The following is an 18,465-nucleotide window of genomic DNA, read 5'->3' as shown; positions in this document are numbered from 1 at the left end:
AACCTGTGGGTGGAGGAAATTTATTACCTCATTTGGTGTCATATTTGCTCACCTGAAAGCACATCTCTGAAGATGAATAGGAGAAGCTTTTGCATTTGGGATAGCGAGGAAACTAGCTGGTCAGATGGTGGTTACCCAGAACACTAAGGATTTGGAGGCTTCCTTGAGCTTATTGAAACAAAAATGTCATAGGGAAAAGGGGTAATGTGGCATCTTTGTGAGACTTAAGAACATACCATGTGATGGGTATGTTTATGATCCTGACTATGATTTCATAAGTGCTATAAAATTGTGTTAGTTTCTGTGTGTCAACTACATAAACAAGTTTTTCTCTTAAAAATCACACTATACTCAAAAGCCTAAGTCTACCTGCTTTAAGAAACCTTAAAAATGGAGGAAAAAGTACAAGAACCAGGACATAAACATTCGTTCATCGTCATCAGTGGGGAATTATTTGTTTACATGGTTCTTTGTAAAGAAACAAGGTTCAAGGAAAAGAGCAAAGATAATCTGCTCAAGAGATATGTAGTTCTTGGTTGCAACTTGTTTGACAGAGTTATTTGGCAGAGGAGATTTGGGATCTTGAGAGTCACTGCTAGTTAAAGGTTATAACTAGAAGTGAGGTGTTGGGGCATGTGTTGTGGGGAGGTCTGGTAGGATGAAGCCCAGGGGCAGGAATGGGTGACTGTTTCTCCATGGCAGTCTAATGACACTGAAAAACAATTTTCTGTTTACTCATCTTGTAGGGTTCTCAAGATGAGTAACTGTTCCTTTACTGAGCAAAAATTCCAGGAATTCCAAAAGTGGGTATACTAGTGACTTAATTGTCAGCCTAGTTAAGTTTCGGTTTGAATTCTAAGATGCTAAGTGCCTGGCCTGCTTTGTTTACTAACCCCCTTTCCATTTCTGTAAAGATATTTAACCATAAAAACCAAGAAAAGCCAGCCAACCTACATATACATCTTTACTTCAAATTTACAAAATACCCCAATGAATTATTGGGCAAAGAAAATATTCTAATGTATGGTCAGTACTAATAGTGGAGGTAATGAAAAGTTCCTTTCACACCATAGATATACTGGACAAAACTATTGCTGTCTACTTCTATCTATCTAATCAATTAGGGGACTCGACTGCAGGAGAGTCCTATAAAACTGGTGGCTACAGGTGTTACTGCCCAGGCCTCTGGAGAAACACATGACTCTAAATATCGAACTATGTATAATGGATTAGGAGACAAGTTTACAGCTAAAACCGTAACTGGAAAGATGAGAGAAAAGGTTGAATAACAAGCTTAATTGTAAATGTTCTTTTAGAACAAGACATGGAAGAGTGTAGGATTACCCTCTGCCACTGGGAATCTGGCCATACCTTGGGCCTTTTCTATGTGGATTCCTCCCTGAACTTTGGTCTGAAGTGCTTTCTGCTTTCTGCCCACTGCGCATAATTCAGCCTGAACCTCTTCTTACACTTTCTCAAAACTTGTCTGACTAGCTCTTGCTAGCTCAAACCCTGAGTAATCCTCAGGGTGGCCTTATCTGAAAGTCCTCAGCTGGGCTAAGGCAGTTGTGGGTTCAACTCATTCTGTAGGTTTCTGCTTAGAATCCAGTGTTCACCTAGAGCACGAAGGTCCTGTGGCTACTTTCTGGTTAGCTATGTATTAAATTTCCTAGCACCAAATCATCTAAAACTGCCCATGGTTGAAGACTACCATGTCTTAATTGTAATTAAGTATACCCACTTTTGGAAGTCCTGGAATTTTTGCTCAGTGATAGAAACTGGAGCCAGGTGAACTAAAAAACCTTGCCTCTGGGAGAAGCTGTTTGTTTCTTCAGAGATTTGTTAAAGTAGCTGTGATTATAACTCCCATCCCCATAAATCTACATGTGGGTGGGCCAGTATTAGATGTAACTCAGGCCTGTGGCTTTTGAACCTCTTGTGGAATACTACATAGCGAAATAAGGAAAGCCTGCTGTTGGAACAGCAGGAGAGAATGTATGCAGACCCCTTATTTCTAGCCTACTGCCTCAACAGGCCCAGAGAATATCCAAGGTACTTGGGAATGCAGTTTCAATACAACTCTTCATCTTATTGAAAGATAATCATGCTTACTTCGGCAGTACGTACATTAAAATTAGAACGATACAGAGTAGATTGGCATGGCCCCTGCACAAAGATGACATGTAAATTCATAAAGTGTTCCACAGTAAAAAAAAAAAAAAAAAAAAAAAAAACCATTAGTTGTCAAAAAGAATCCCTGTTAAGGAAGGCACCTAAAGGTTGTATCTGGTTATGGCATTCTCCAAATTCTTAGAGAAACTCCTTACCTAGGCCTAATCTCATTTCTTGTGGCGAACTTAAGCTTAAGTAGAATGGAACACTCTCGGTCTCATGACTTCCATGATGTCTATTTCAGTACTGTTGTAGCTGCCAGCCCCCAAAAGACACACGGACCACCAGAACTCAGTGAGTTATAGGAAACACTCTTTATTTAGCCAGCTGGGTCTGCCAGGGGTACGTAGACCCCAAATTAAGCAGCACCAAAATGTAGAGGTACAGGGTTTTTAAGCCCAAAATCCCATTCTTCATTCTGTCTAAACACAAAAGTCTATTTTTCTTCTATTCATTACCTGTCGACCCACAGGTCGGGTGTGCAAGTGGGGGTGCAGAAGCAGAAAGCTTGTTATTAGAATGTTATGTTCCTATAATTAAAAGCCTACGTTCCTACGGCAATAGGCAAACAGTAATTTGCTGCAAGTAATTTCTAGCAGCCATTTTTCAGCTACCACACTGTTAGATCTGAGACCTTCAATGGGATGGAGGTGAAGTTGGAGAAAGTGCTCTCACTTGGGAGCTCTGTCCTTCAATAACTCGAATGGCTGGCATTTCTCCCTCTGAGGAACCAATCCTTTAAAAGCCTGTGGGTGAGAGCTGAGGTAGGTTTCCCCACACCCACCTCCCAAACTAAAGCCATGGCCATGAGCCTGGTGACTAGAGCAAGTGATTGGCTGGCAGCAAACAAACAGTTCTCCTCTGAAACTTGCTTCATGTGAGAGTGGTCTGAAGATGACTGATGTCAACGCCCCTGGAAAGGAGGCCTTGTCCTGCAGGAGCCTGCAACACAGCTTAAGGAAAAGACACCCAGTTGTGACTCAAGGTGCTTAATCAATGGCAATGTACAAATCACCACAGTAAAGAATGAGGGGAAAGCTGGCTGGGAATTTGAACTTTCTTCAAGTCTGTTTTTTTGAATTAACTTAAATGATGCTGGAGTGGACTTCATATTTGGCCTAAACTTCCCATCATAATGCCCCACCCCTCCAAAACATAGTCTTTTCATGGTAGAAATTCTATGCCTCTTATTACACTCATGGGCTCAGTGCTTTTTCAGCGATGTGCTATGTTAAGGAGTATAAACCTGCTTAAGTGACTAATTGGAATCTGAGATGATGCTATGCCTGTGTAAGGCCCGATGTAAGTGAATATCACATTGAATTAAGTTCTCTAGAGAGTAGGTGGGGGGAATCTTCTTTACAACACAATTCCTCACTTAACTCTAGGTGAACTGATTCAGGCTGGCTTGGAATTCAGAACAGCTGGGTTGACTTTCCACAGGTGTTTATATTCACTGGAGGTTTTGCCAGGGTGTAGCTTTTGTTTTGGGAGCAGGAAGGTAGAGAAGAGAGAAGGGTGTGTGCTCCTTAATCCTGCTTCAGAGAGCTGTGGTGAGGCTGAAGGGCATGAGAGACTGAGCCCCAGACTCAAGCTGGGCTGTTGAACAGGCCGAGGTGTATGAGTAAGGAAGTCAGGTGATAGTACTATCTGTTCAATTATCATAGTTAGGTTCTCACATGGTGAAATGGAGAGAATGCAGATCACTTTGGTTCATTTAGAAGATAAGAAGTTCATAATAGTAGTACTTCCCTCAGGGGTTTTTGGGCAGTTGACATTTACTTACCAACAGAACCTAGACCAACTTTTCCTTCAGCTCATCTGGGGCCCAGATAAAACTGGGGGCACTTTGAGGCCTTGCTGTAGTGGATGGTGGTGGTGGTAGATATGAGCGAGCAATTTGGACTTTGATGCTAGTATGATCTCCTTAGTCATAGGGGGCCGAAACAGGAGAAAATTCGTGTTTATTTTATAGATATAACACCCCAAATAATGCAAAGCTTTCTGTGTGAAATGTTTGAGGAGTGAAAGGACAGAAGCAGAGTCAGTATGCTCTACTATCCTGGTGTTAATTAAGGAAATACTTCATCGGTAAAAGCTACCTACTTGCTAAGACTGCAAGTCCCCTAGTGGTGCTGGCCAGCAGAAGTCCCAAAGCTGGGGAATGGGAACCTAGGAGCTTGGCCAGTACAGATGTTGGTGGTCTGGGTGGCTGCTAGTATACGGGGAGATTGAGTGGGTGTGTAGCATTTTTGGAATTTTGTAGGAATTTTGCAGCGTTGGCAGTGGGGAGGCATGCTGGTGGCACTTTCAGGCGGTGCTGAGGTACAGGCTTCAGAATCTAGACCTTGTTTTGATTGCTTGCATGCAAATACACAACTTGTCACATCTCCTGTGCAGAATGCCCAGCCACCCTCCAGCTGTAACACATCTTCAGAGGTCCTATAATTACGCAAATGGAGAAGTCATCTGGAGGTAACTTTGTTTAATCATAGCTAGGTGGGAGCATCATTCAGTGACTAGTAGCAAAACTATAAAACTCATTGACTTGGAGTTATTAAAATGTTTTGAATAACTTATACTACATTAATTGGTGGCACTATTACTATAAAATCATTAATTTGGTTGCTATGTATCTTTTAAAAATGTTTCAGGTATACAGTACATTTGTTAGACATTTAGTTCATGAAATGATCCCCCAATTACTCTATGACTCATCTGGTTCTACACATAGCTGTTATACTACTACTGACTATAATCCTCTGCTGTATTCTACATCCTTGTGACAATTTTTAAATGAATTTGTTCTTCAACTCTTCACCTTTTTCTTCCAGACCTCCAAGCCCTCTCCCCTTTGGCAGTCACCAGATTGTCCTCTGTGAGTCTGTTTTTGTTTAACTTGTTTCTTAGATTCTGTGCATAAGTGAAATCACTTGGTATTTCTGACGTATTTCACTCAATATAATAACCTCGGTCATCCATGTCATTGCAAATAGTAGGATTTCATTTTTTTTATGGCTGAGTAATTTTCCATAGTATGTAAACCATAACTCTATCCAATCACCTATCGATGGGGGTTGCTATGTTTCTTGAATATCGACCCTAGCTGAGAATTATTTTATGCCTATAAGAATGTTAATTATATCTGAGGAAGCTAGGATCCTATTTACCTTGTCACAGTTATAACTCCAATGACTTGGAAGCTCAGGTGCTTCTTTGCTGCTGCCTCTCTGTGATGCTGGAGTATTTCTTGTGTGATAGTAAGGGTAATTAAGAACCTCAATAGGTACTGATTGTTGTGGCTTTGGTGCAGTTTTAAATCATATACAATACTTAGAACACTTTCCAAATGAGTTCGTAACCACTTAGCTTGTAGAATGGACTGGGCCAACTTGTGACTCAGACAATTGTGATACAAGAGCTGTTTTCTTCACCTTGTAGGATACCAGTGGTTAAGCTGTTAGAGAGGCAACTAATCCTTCATGGTAACTGGAAGGGTTCCTAGAATCTGATGCCTTGTCAAGTTACCTTAACCTCTGAGGAGTTACTGTTCTTACAGGCAGCATTCGCTTTGTGTGTTCTTCCAATAATTTGGAGAGGTTCAAATCGCAGAACAAGTGGCCTCAATCCAGTTTTAAGACAGGCTTTGAGTCTTTCTCCAGCTGAGATGTCTGTAAACACCAATTGTGGTCTTGAGCTAATATGTGATTACTCTGAAATCCAAGAGACTGGCCAGAGACACGTGACTTAATGGTGAAAGCATTTCTTACACATGTACGCATATAACCACCCTTGCATATTGAAACAGAACTGGTCTTGATGTAAGCGGCTACACCCATAATAGACAAAGGAGAAACTAGTATCTGACTGGACTCAACACTTAATAGGCTATAAAAAACTTGGCCTGCTGTACTCCCAGATGTCAAATACCCAGTTTGTCACCTCAGTCAGGAAATGCTAACAAATGAAATCCAGTCAATATTTTGCCTTGTCCAAGAATCTACAGGGTTTCAGCAAAAGAGTAATGACCTTGTTTGGTAATAGATGTTTTCTTAGATTCTTATATCATAACCATAATTCACAGGGCTTTTTTCATTTATTTTTTTTGAGGTAACATTTGGTTAATAATATCATAAGTTTCGGATGTGGCTATAGGATGTTTTTTGGAGTTTAAAAACTAGAAAACTTGGAATTATATTTTATAGGGCTTGTTTTAATTTATGATCAGGTATTAAATGAATTGCCTGAACTCTTGCAACTTGGTTGGTAGTTAACAGAACCCTGTGGTTCTGTGGGGACTCCTACTAACAACTTGAACTAACAGGTTCACCAGTTAGTTCAGAAAGGGCTTACAGAAATTTTCTGAAGTATTAGCTACTGTATGCCTTCCTGTTCTCCATCCATCCACATTGTTTGTAGGAATTGGGGGTATTTTGGGTTTACTTTAGAATGTTTTCTAGATTCCTATACCTCTTACAGAGGTGAGGAAGACTTATCAAATCAATAGATGACACAGATCCCCAGATGAACTGGAAAGTAGGACTACCGAAACAATGCTATGGGTACCTATAACAGACTATGCTTGTGTTCACTAGTATTTTCGTGGTTCCATTCTTGTGTTCATGCTAGTTACTCTTACCTAGTTTTACACCACTTTTTCCCCTCACTTATCTTAAGCATTTATGTTCACATTCTATTCCCTGTCCTTAATCCATATTGACCACTTGGCTTTCATCTCAAGCAGATGATTATGGTTCCCCCTTTTCCTTATAAGTATTCTTAGTCTATATACATGTCTATTGCTTAAATATGTACAACTATAGCGATGGTTATGTGAACAGAAGATCAAGGTTATGACTAATCCTAAAACACGTGTGGATATAGAAAAATAGTAGCAACAGTAGCTAAAACTTGATATCATTGTACTGCTTCACATATTCATAGTAAATACCTTATGGGGTAGTTTCATTATTTCATAGAGAAAACCGGAAGCCCAGAGGTTAAGTCACTTCCTTAATCTCAACTTTACAAATTATTCATTTTTAGATTGTTTTCTGTGTACAGCTAAACTGTCCTTAGGACTTGCTATAACATGACGATAGAACAACTATTTCACCTAATGCTTAATATTATAGTTAAGGGTTAGGTGTCACATAAATATCGAACTGCATCTCTAAAATAAACCAAAACCACACATAATCGGGTAGAAATCATTCTTACCTTGCTCAGCATGAAACTAGATGTCTTGGGGGAACAGCCACTTCCCACATCAGTCTGTTTACTTGGCTCTTGTCATACAATGACTCAAATGTCAACTCTGGGTAACATGGGGCTTCTGTCATTACGTGAATGGAAGCTTTTGGTGTGGCAAGATGACTGGTTAAGTGTCATTCACTTAGTCATGTACGTGTTTGCATCAGATTAAATGATGACGGAGACATAAAAAGGTGGAACAAATGTCATAAAAACATAGAACATCTCTTGCTGTTTTCTCTTTCTTTCTTTCTTTTTTTTTTTTTAGTGGCTTAACTCTAATCTCTGGGCTATTTCAATAACTTTGAATGCTTGTCATTCATATATAGTTAACACATGTATATACTTCTACTTAAGTATTCTGTTGAGTCTAGATTTTACTATTATCTAATTCAGTGAAGCAATCAGTACCTGTCACTTGATAAACTAGAATTGATGTAGAAATCTTACTGAGGTATTACAATAGTCAGTTTCTACTTCCACTGACTTACTCAAGAAAGAGCTTACGTACTGGCTCACTGCCAGATAAATGAGTTGCAAGTACTCAGTCCCAGGTAGTTATTAACTTTTATAACTGCCCAATGTCTCTTCTATAAGAACTGGGATTTTTGAACCCAAGATCTGCTTCCAAAGCCAGATGCTAGTTCTGAGTGAAGAGGTGATGAGATGTTCATGGAAACTCCACTCTCGTAGGAAGTCCAGCTTTCTTTCAAGAAAATCTTCCAAATTTTAAATGTCAACAACTAACTGAAAGTTTTAAAATCACTGTATGGAAAAAAATGATAAAAAATGAAAAACAAAATAAAATCACTTTATGAAGTGGATCTGCAGTCTGACCAGTGCTTCAAGGCATACAAATCTTTACTGTCTTGAAGTTGAGAGTGGAGCTGGAGAGGTCAGCTCCACTCTTCATTACTTCTACTCTACTTTATGGATGGGTGGTTAAAACCTTGCACTGTTCTCCCAACTAACCCAGTTGTTTCACTCAATGGCCTGTCTTTAGCTTGCTTATTCAACTCTTCCCTCTTCAGTGCTACTAAGATTGTTCTGTCTTCACATGGACCTCCAGTCTGTTGATCCCTTTATTTTATTTCAATATTCCCATTGTTGGCTCTATTCCCTTGTTAGCTTGCTTTCTCTCCCAAGTAACAATCTTATAGCTCTATTTGTGATGTTTTCCTAATAAACCTCATTCCAGCATGAATCAAAGTATCTACCATGTCCTAATACTGGAAAGGCAGTGCTTGGGTGAATTAATAAACTCAGTAAAGAATTAGGTCACATTAATCATGTAATCATTAGAGAATTAAGGTAGGTTCATACCTTAAATTCATCACTGACTCTGGATTCTTCCAACTACTAAATACTTGCAGAGGGGGAGAAGCCAGAAAAACAGGGTTTTTGGGTGATCTTAAACTTTTTTTCCAAAAAGTAACTTTTGCTTCAGATTATAAATAAGTTGGTAAAACACGAATTAATAACCACAAATTGATGTAACATGTGTTGAAACTCTCGTTTCAGCCTTATTTTCAAATTTTCATACTAAACTCACCAATTTAAGTAGCTGCCATATTTTAAGATGGGTTTCACCCTCTGACTTCCTGAATCAGTCGCTGGTATTTGACTGCTATAGACTAAGTCCTAGGACTGTGTCTTTAGCAGCAGGGACACAGAGCCTTTAGGGCAATGGGACTCAATGTGAGAAACTCCGAAGTGGTCTAAGAGACGCTGGGTCTCAGAACGTAACAAAGTTCTACAACTATGTTGAATAATTGTCCTGATGAGGGCTTGAGTGACTGCATTTCTAACAACTCAGCAGACAGTCATGGTCACCTATTTTCTGGAAGATTATGTGAAGTCAAGAATAAGTGTCTTCTAGTGGACTTCAATTAAAAAATTTATTTCCCTACATCTATAAATGGGGTAAAGTAAGCCCCTCTTAAAAGTGGTAGTATTCACACTTTCAGCCCCTAAATTTCAGGCAAATTAGCAAAGCAGTCATGGTTTTACAACTTAAAGATTTCCTTTTTCTGTGCTTGCTAAGAGCCCCTGTTGGAAGATCTTTAAAGCTCTAATTGGTGATTGAGCCTAAATTGCTTAAATGGCAAGACCTTGTGTGTAATTCTTGAACAGAAACCCAGACTCCACAATGTGAGGTCATGACATTAGACCCCATTAGGTCGGCTTCCTATGGTCATTGACATGTACTTGCTACAGTCTTCATTGTGGAGGCCTCTTTTCATCTGGGTCTCCTATCTCTATGGGGTTGATATTCATCAACACCATCCCTCCATTCCTCCAACCAAAGGCTAGTTGCTTTGCTCTCATTTGCTCATGATATTTGAAAATGAGTAGAATTGAAAATTTGGGCTGGTTGGAGTCCTGAACAATGGCTTCTGATTGATCTTGGAGAAAAAGCACCTTTTCTCCCAATAACACCTTCCTATTTTTAGGTGGAAGTATTAGGACCTGGGGCTGAGATGACAAGAATAAAATGGTTAATTTTCTAGGCAGTACTAATCACTTTTACAAAATGAGTTTAAAAGGCTGGGGCAGCCTAGACTAGTTCAACTCAGACTATTTGGTATAGGACCACTTCCTAAGCTGCCACGGGCCAACATTTTGTAAAATACAGTAAAATGAATTACTAAAATAAACGCCAAATCCCAGTAGGCTTTATAGACATGAAACTACATTTTGATAAACATAATAAAAACAAAAGGGAAGGAAATAGAAAACTTTTATTTATTAAAATAGGTAACTCAAAGGATTACAATTGCAGAATGATTGGTAGTGTTATGAAGAATTAAGTATAACTCATTGAATCAAATGTTTTTACGCAGAATGAATACAGTGTTAGTACTTCAAGCACTTAGTTTCTAATGTGACAAATGAGTTTGCTTCTTAACTTCTTTACAGCTTCATAGAAATAAAATAGACAACTAGTTGTTCACTTATATTGTACAATTCAGTGAGTTTTTAAATTAGAGTTGGCATACAATAATACATTAATTTCAGTTGTACAGCATAGTAAAGATCTGTATAACTCAGTGATCACCCCACTAAATCAGGTACCCTTCTTCCCATTTACATATTACAACATTGTTGACTATTTTTCTTAAGCTACACTTCATATCTCCATGACTTTTGTAACTATCCATTTGTACTTAATCCCTTTGTCCTTTTTCACTATTCTCCACTGCCCCCTTCCTTCTAATAGCCCTCAAAATATTGAGTGTTTCCATTTTTGTTGTGGAAACTAAAGAACAAAATAAACATGTGTGTGAAATCATGTGGTATTTCTTTCTGACTTCATTCAGAGTAATACTCTCTAGGTCCATCAAGGCAATATCTTTTTCCATCCTGTTTTAGTCTGTGTGTCTCTTGATCGGAAGTAAATCTCTTGTAGACTGCATATGTAAGGGTCTCGTTTTCTTATCCATTCAGCCACCCTAACTTTTGGTTGGAGCACTTAAATTCTTTTCCATTTTAGGTATTTATTAATAGATACATAGTTATTACCATTCTTCATGTTTTTGATAAATGTTTTTCCTTAAGTCCCTCCAACATTTCCTGTAACATTGGCTTACTGAATTCCTTTAGCTAATTGACTAGGAAGCTCTTTATGTGTCCTTTGACTCAAATGATAGCTTCACTGGATAAAGTAACCTTGGTTATAGATCCTGGGTTTAGATCACTCTGAATATTTTGTGCCAAGCCCTTCTGTCCTGTATGGTTTCTTTTGAGAAGTCAGTTGCTTCTTATGGTGTTCCCCTTAGGTAATTGCTTTTCTCTTGCTGCTTTTAAGATTCTCTTTGTATTTAACCTTTGGCATTTTAATTATGATGTATCTTGGTGTGGGTCTCTTTAGATTCATCTTTTTTGAGGACTCTCTGAGCTTCCTGGGGTTGTATGTCTACTTCCTTCAGGTTAGGAAAGTGTTCCATCACTGTTTCTTCAAGTAGTTTCTCAACTTGTTCTTCAGGTACCCTAAAACACGGATGTTCTCATATTTAATTTTCTCTCATAGGCTCCTTAAATTATTATATTCTTAAATTATTCTTAAATTATCATATCCTTGCTGATATGATTGGGTATCCTTGGCTTCCCCATCCTTTATATTGATGGTTCGATCCTCTTCATCCATTCTGTTGATTCCCTCTAATATACTCTTCATCTTAGATAATATATTCATTTTTGAATGGTTCCCTTTTATAATTTCCATTTTCATTTTTTTATCTCTTTGTTAAAGATATCCTTGAGTTATCTACACTTCCCCTAAGTTCATTGAGCATCTTTATAACCAAATGGATTGCTTGATTCCATTTTTCTTGGATCTCTGTTCTGTTTTTTCACATGGTTTCTGCTTCTTTGTCTTCACATTTTGTATGTGTCTGTTTCTATGTACTAAGCAAAGTTCCTATGTCTCCCAGTCTTATTGGTGTGGTTTTGTGTAGTAGGTGTCCAGCGGCGCAGTCCTGAGAGGGGTTCAGCTGCAGGCCAAGTGTATCCCCAAGCTGTGCCCCTCCAGGACTACCTGATAAGAGTCAGCAAGCAATCCACAGATGCTGTACTTACAGTTGCCTCAAAGGGCCATGCCAGAAACCAAGGCTGGTGTGCGTCTTGGAGCTGCTTAGCAAGGGGCACAGGGCTCACCCAGGCCACAACTGGATGTGGCTTGAGTAGGGCTGTGAGTTGGGGGAGGTGTAGTTTCAGGGAACCCTCTGGGTGAAGCGACCTGTTACGCAGTTTGATGATGTCTCGGCTATGGCAGTGCTGAGTCCACACACTGGGAGTGGGAAGGGCTCCACAGAGGAACAATAAATACCACCAGCATTTCTGCCTGGGAGAAATCCTTACTTCTGGCCCTTGCTCAAACAACTCGATCTACCCCTGTAAGTCCCTGGTGCCCCTTGAGTAGCTGACCAGGTGCCAGTGCTCATAGCGAGTGAGTCCTTCACTGTGAAAGTCTGGTCAAAGACACTGCCCCTTTAAGAGGAACATCTGCAGTAGCTACTGCCATAGCCTCTTGGACTGGCCTGCCATTTTTGTCTCCTCCTACTCTTGCAGGGTGACTTCTTATTTCTCTCCCTAGTTACGCTTCTATTCAACCAGACCCAGGTGATTCTGCTTGCTGTTTGCTTTGTGTTTCTGTCACAACTTTGATGTAGTCACAAGAGGAGATGGACAAAGTCTCTCATCTATGCCATTTGCCCGGTCCTCCTTAGGTTGGATTTGACAGGAATGCTACTCAAAAAGGATAATGTAAAGTACTGTGTTTTAATTCTTGTAGGAAGACTAGTCTCATACAGGTATGTTGGCCAGAATGAAGACTAAAGCCATCACAGCTGGCTCTGGAGATATTTAAAATCAAGGAATGTTGTATTTTAAACTCACCTTCAACCCTTCATCACTAGCCAGTTAGCTATGGTTATCTTTCTGCAAAAGGTATTCCAGGTCTGCATCTCCTTGCAAAATAGGCTATCATTCCCTAAGCCTATCCTGTAAAAAAAAAAAAAAATTCTGGAGGTGCTACTTTTCCATGGAATAGTTTGAGATTTGTAGGGAGGTGATATAATTTAGTGATTAGAACAGTCTTGGCAGATGGACCTGAAGTAGAGTTCTAGATCTTCAATTTTCTGGCTTTGCAACCTGTTGGCAAATCAGTGACCCTCACCAAGCCTGTTGTCTGGTTAGAAATAGATACTAGAGTTGTTGAAAACAAAGTATAGAGGGAATTTTGCATAGGATAAGAAAATAGTTGATCACTTTAGGAGTAGGGGCAATTATTTCTTGATCTGATATAGGACTTAGTCTGCAGCTATAGTTGTCTGTGAGTCTTTGATGGTAAAATGAATGGAAGTCAGGAAGAGTGGCTAAAATCCAGAGCCTACACAAAAGAGGATGTTTATAACACGTTACTCATAAAACACTGGAACACTGAGTGTCCTACAGCTTCCATGTTGAACACCAGTCCCGAGAACCGGATCCCTGCTTAGATCCCCAAGTCTTCCAGGACTGGCAATGCACTAGGCAGTCAAACCAGGAACAGTGGCTGTGTCTGAGGTGTAGCTTCCCTGTGTAGTGTCCGTGTCCTAACCATCCCAGGTGCAGCTTGTTCTGTCACAGAACTCAGCCACGAATTATTTCTGACCTGGGTAAGTAGCTTCTTCTGAGGTTCATTTTGATCATCTATAAAATAAGGATAAAGAGTGGTATTAGATCTAAATTCTCTACTCAATATTGGACTGATCTTAGGGTTTCTGTGTGATTGGATATCAGGAAAAGAAGGTAAATGGAAACATGATAAGAACTGTCTTGACCTTGTAATACACTATCTTGATATAATAAAGAGTCATGCCTTAGTAATTCTACCTTGTTCAGAGGTCTTTGATAAAACAGTGGCTATGAGTTGTAACTGATGAAGCATGTCCAGACATGGGCTCTGGGACCTTCCCTTGTCTGCCTGTGTAGGAACAGCTATGACTAAATCTCTTTTCTATATTGATCTTTCAATTGTCATTTGAAGATAGGTTTCAACATTAAAGTTCAGAAAAACCTTGCATGCAATTATAGTCAACATCAGAACTAACACCTGAGACTAAGCTGATCACAATTCCCTGGGTCCTTTTGTTGAAGGATTGTCTTATGTTCCAGACTGGGGCTAGAGAAAGGACATGGAATTACCATTGTCTTCAATGGATGTCTCACTCTAGCTGGCTCTTGAAAGGCAAGGAGCTGAGGACTGCCTAAATTTTTCTCTTTGCTTTTAGGAGGAAAGAAAGGACACAACTCCTAGATTAACTGGGAAATGGAACAGTGAAACACTAAACAGCTGGGGAAGATTGAGGCAGTGGCCGCTGGATTGAATGATGCCAGAAGACCATGTAGAACTGAGGAGGCAGTGGCATGGCAGGGGGAAGCCAACTTTGTAGCTACTTGGCCATGTGTTCTTTGTAGTGCTGACTGCCTATAGTCATATTGCACCTTTAGATGCCATAGGATGACCAAATCATACTGTAGGCATAATCACAGTAGCATTGTTCAGTAGGTTTATATTAATGGAAAGGAAATAGTGTGGAAGTATGTAACATGACTGGTTTCTAGCATTGGAGCACCCCAGCTGAAATAGTTGGTCACACAAAAGGAAATTCATGTTTTGTTTCAATGTTTTATAAGAGCCTGCTATGGTTCCTTGAATAAAGGACAAATTCAATGAAAAAACAGTTACCCTTTCTTGGTGGGTATAGTCAGTTTTGCTCTTTTAGTATCCATTGGGGTATATACTTAGAGTACCTTGAAGAGGAGGTCCCTTGGAATGGGCAGTGGAGTTGGGCAGGTGAGTTGGAAGACTTAAAAAATCTGGCTTAAAGGGTAGTTTTGCTGTCCCTGTGAAATAGAATTCCCATTCCTTTGAAATACTAGGAAGTTCTTTTCTAGTTTCTTTCATTTTCTTACTCATTTTCCAACTCTACCACTTCTTCTAGTCCATTTTGGAGGGGGAAATATCCCCTAATCCAAAAACTCATAATACAACATTGGAAATTGCCATGAAAACACAAAACAAGTGAAAAACATCAAATCCCTTCCAAGATTCACATTTAGCAAGTACACAAATTAAAAACTAATTAAACTCAAGTTGTATAAATATGTACAACTTAGCCATTTTATTGAAGTATGATTGACAAGAAAATGAATCATGTAAAAGAAAATTATGGCTTTTGGCTTAACCTTGAGTTAAGAATATTAACAATTTGCATGCAATGAATAGCTTCCTAAATACAATAATTCATTTTCTACACACATTTTAAATATGTATTTACAATTCAGACTATAACCTTGAACAATTTCAAGTGGCAAAAACATACAGAAACAATTACAAGTGGAAATAATACTAGAAAGTGCCCTTTTTCCTAAAGACTTACAATATAAACCTCAGGTTAAGAAACCTTGAAAAATGTTTTGTATATTAAGAATGTTTTAGTAGTGGTGAGAACAGCAACTTTCCTTTTGGTTCAAAATACTCAACATTTTGAAGTCATGGATCTTAGAGCCAGAAGGCAGCAGCCCCTAATGGAGGCAGAACTGAGGCGGGGAATCCAGTGTGGGGGCAGCACGCTGTTTCTTCCCTCAACCCCTTTGCAAGGCTCAGCTCAGGTTCTCACTTTAATAGAGCAGCTGAGGTCACTTTTACTTCAGAAGGGTAAACACCTGGTTAGTATGAACAAATTTCATATCTGTTAACTGGAATGAGCGGTAACTTGTGAAATACCTTTCTATTTTAAAAGTCTATGTATCCAAGCCCGCGAAGCAGCAAGACTGTTGTGGGTCTGAGTAACATCCGTGAGCCCTGTAAGCAGGGAGCATAGAGTGTGGAGCAGCTCAAAGTTCAGCTGTCAGTGGCACCTTGGAGTTGATTATAGTCATCTTTCTTTAAATTATAATCATAGCTATACCTGTTTTTCTGGCATTGTAATTTCATTGGCACCTTCTCATTAACACCTTATTCCTATGAACACTTTTGGGACACAACACATTGTCTTCCAGGCATGGGGCGGGGGGTGAAAAGTAGCAGGCTGGTAGCAAGAACACAGATTCCCTTGTTCTTCAGGAATCCAGGCTTGCCCACCATAAAACTGGGAACCTATCCCTTCATGTGTGTGCAGGGAGACTTTGCCCATGGACCACACACCTGAGAGCAGAGGCCTCTCGTGGTGATTCCACTGACTCCATCTTCCCAGCCGTGGCTGCAACTCTGGCCCACGTGGGGCAAGCACAGCCTCTGGGGCTCTAGTTGTCACAACATCATTCACTCCCTCAATGAGAGCAGTAGACCCTTCAAGAGCAGGTGCCACCTTCTCAGGGGGAGCAGTCACTTCAGAGGGATCAGAACTTTCCAGTGTCATCTACACCCTTTTCTATCTCTGATTTTCTTTTTGACTTTATCAGAATCTTGGCTTCTTTTACTGTGACAAGAATGTTCTCTTGATTAGGGTAAGCATATTCACAGTCTCTCTTGCATCCAGTTGCAAGCCTTTGGTGTGCACTTTTATTGATGGCACCAGGCTCTCACGATGTCTCAGTGAAGGTCAACTGGTGGTAGTTCAGGGGTTAGTGTGGAAAGGAAGCTTTGTCATCTCTCACAGATCTTTTTTTCATTTGGTCCCCTTCACTGAGGTTCTTTGAATGTTTGGTTCTGCAGTAGCCCTTTGTTCCTCTTTGGTGTTCACTGACATGGGTTTGAATTTGCAAGTCATATTTCCACCCCCTCCCACCACCCCTTGACTTTGTGTAGTTCCACTGGAAGATTTTTTCCATTCCTTTGTTCTTGACCTCTTCTGAATAAGTGTTTCCTAGAGGAATGAGGTACATCCATTCAAAAGTTTATTGTTCCTCCCTTTAGTCTTAGCCAAGGGAAGAAAAATTGCATTAATGAGGAGGAATAATTCATGGGGCACATGTAGCTGAACCCCTCTTTAGCTTTTAGAGCTATCTGCCCTCTCTAGTTTGTCTGGAAGAATGTGAAACCAAGCTGGGTTTCTCCACCTATGTCAGAAGGTTCGTTCAGCCTGGTTCAGGGGGACCATTTCTTCCAAGCTTGGTTCTCTGATGCAGTATAGCTGACAAAAGTAGTCTGATTCTGTGACTTTGTCTAGTTTTCAGTTGAGGCGAGTGGCACTTCACACATTAACTTGAGATCTGAATTTCTGTGGGGCCATGACAAGGTAGCCTGAGAGGCACACCAGCCACGCATTGCTGTTGGCCCGTGTTCATGGCTCAACACTGGTATGGCAAGAGCTAAGGCCAGGCTAAGGGTTTTCAAATCTCCCTAGTGCTCCTGACCAGGTGTGGCCCCAGCAGAGCAGCAGGGTCAGGCTCTCCTCCATGGCGGGATACTATTATTCCAGGCAGTTACTGTAAAGGTGGGGTCAGACAGACCTGGAACTCAGCCAGGTCCTATTGCATATGACAGTGAGACTAGTGTGCTTGGACAATAGCCTGTCAGGTTCTTGTGAGTGTTTTATTACAGAAATTCTGGATGAGCACGTCTTCTCAGATATGCTTGTTTGGAAACAGTGGTTCTGGCTTCCCAGGATAGACAGGATCTAACTCTAATCTCCTGGGAGAACGGGCTGTGCTATCTGTTGGATCTGGTCTGATAAGATCTTAGGGTATTGAACAGTTTCATGTACCACAGTTTCATGAGCTGAAGATGGTCTTCATAGCTCCCTTTCCTATGCTATATTTACTACTTACTGGATCTGTCAGAAGTGAATTCACAATAGCAGCCTACATCAGGGCTGTTTGGAGGAAAGACTCTCTTTAAGGTATTAGACTCGAGTTTCTGCCATAAGAGAATGTCGATTGGGTGAGTTAAATTGAGGGTAGAAATAAAATACCTTTAGGAATATATCTGCTGTGGCCAAGTCTGGGCAGGAGAGATTAGAGTGGCAAAATATCTAAGATAATGTTGGAGAAGACTCTCCTATCTGGGAAGAAGTGGTGAAAGTTTGAGGATCCAGAAGGACCTCCTTGGATAACCTTTGTGAAGCTTTTGGCCAGAGCTACTACCTCTTCTGAGGTGGTGCAGGGGATATTTAGTTTTAGTTTTCCTATGAAACTGCTTTAGTATGCCAGAGGTAGTTCATCTGCTAGATAGAATGACTTTAAGCCTGTGGGGTAGAGATATTTTAAATTCTCCAGTCACAGTAAGGAGAATGGGATCCTAGTTGCTAGAGGTATAGATGATAATGTAAAAAAGATACTTGTAGATAAGATACTTGTAGATGAATTTTAGGAAATAGCATGTGAACTTGTTTAACTATGGGTTGTGGCCAACTTCTTGGCTTAAGGTGTGAGAACAAAAGTGTCCTTCGGATTCTGTTCTGTCTCATGGTATGTAGCTAGGAGAGCACTGAATGCAGTTCTAGAAGGCATGTGTTCACCAGCAGGCAGTCCTAGCAGGAGGAAGAGCTACTTGCTGTGTCAGTTTGAGTCCTTTGGAGTTAAAAACCCAAGCGACTTGATGGGTAAAATGCC

At 40.2% G+C, this 18,465-nt stretch overlaps 1 non-coding gene and 1 pseudogene across 1 annotated transcript; one reads left to right on the top strand and one right to left on the bottom strand.

The window, feature by feature from the left end:
* Positions 1 to 2,108: 2,108 nt before the first annotated feature.
* Positions 2,109 to 2,211, top strand: LOC118608813. The gene has a single exon (XR_004953192.1). It is a non-coding gene; the product is annotated as a U6 spliceosomal RNA (small nuclear RNA).
* Positions 2,212 to 15,903: 13,692 nt separating this feature from the next.
* LOC118608672 lies at positions 15,904 to 16,682 on the bottom strand (annotated as a pseudogene).
* Between the last annotated feature and the right edge of the window lie 1,783 nt (positions 16,683 to 18,465).

Source organism: Rousettus aegyptiacus, unplaced genomic scaffold (genome assembly GCF_014176215.1).
Source record: "Rousettus aegyptiacus isolate mRouAeg1 unplaced genomic scaffold, mRouAeg1.p scaffold_m13_p_10, whole genome shotgun sequence".
Lineage (NCBI taxonomy): Eukaryota > Metazoa > Chordata > Mammalia > Chiroptera > Pteropodidae > Rousettus > Rousettus aegyptiacus.
Note: the sequence above shows the minus strand (reverse complement) of the source record. Positions and strands in the feature narration are given on the sequence as shown.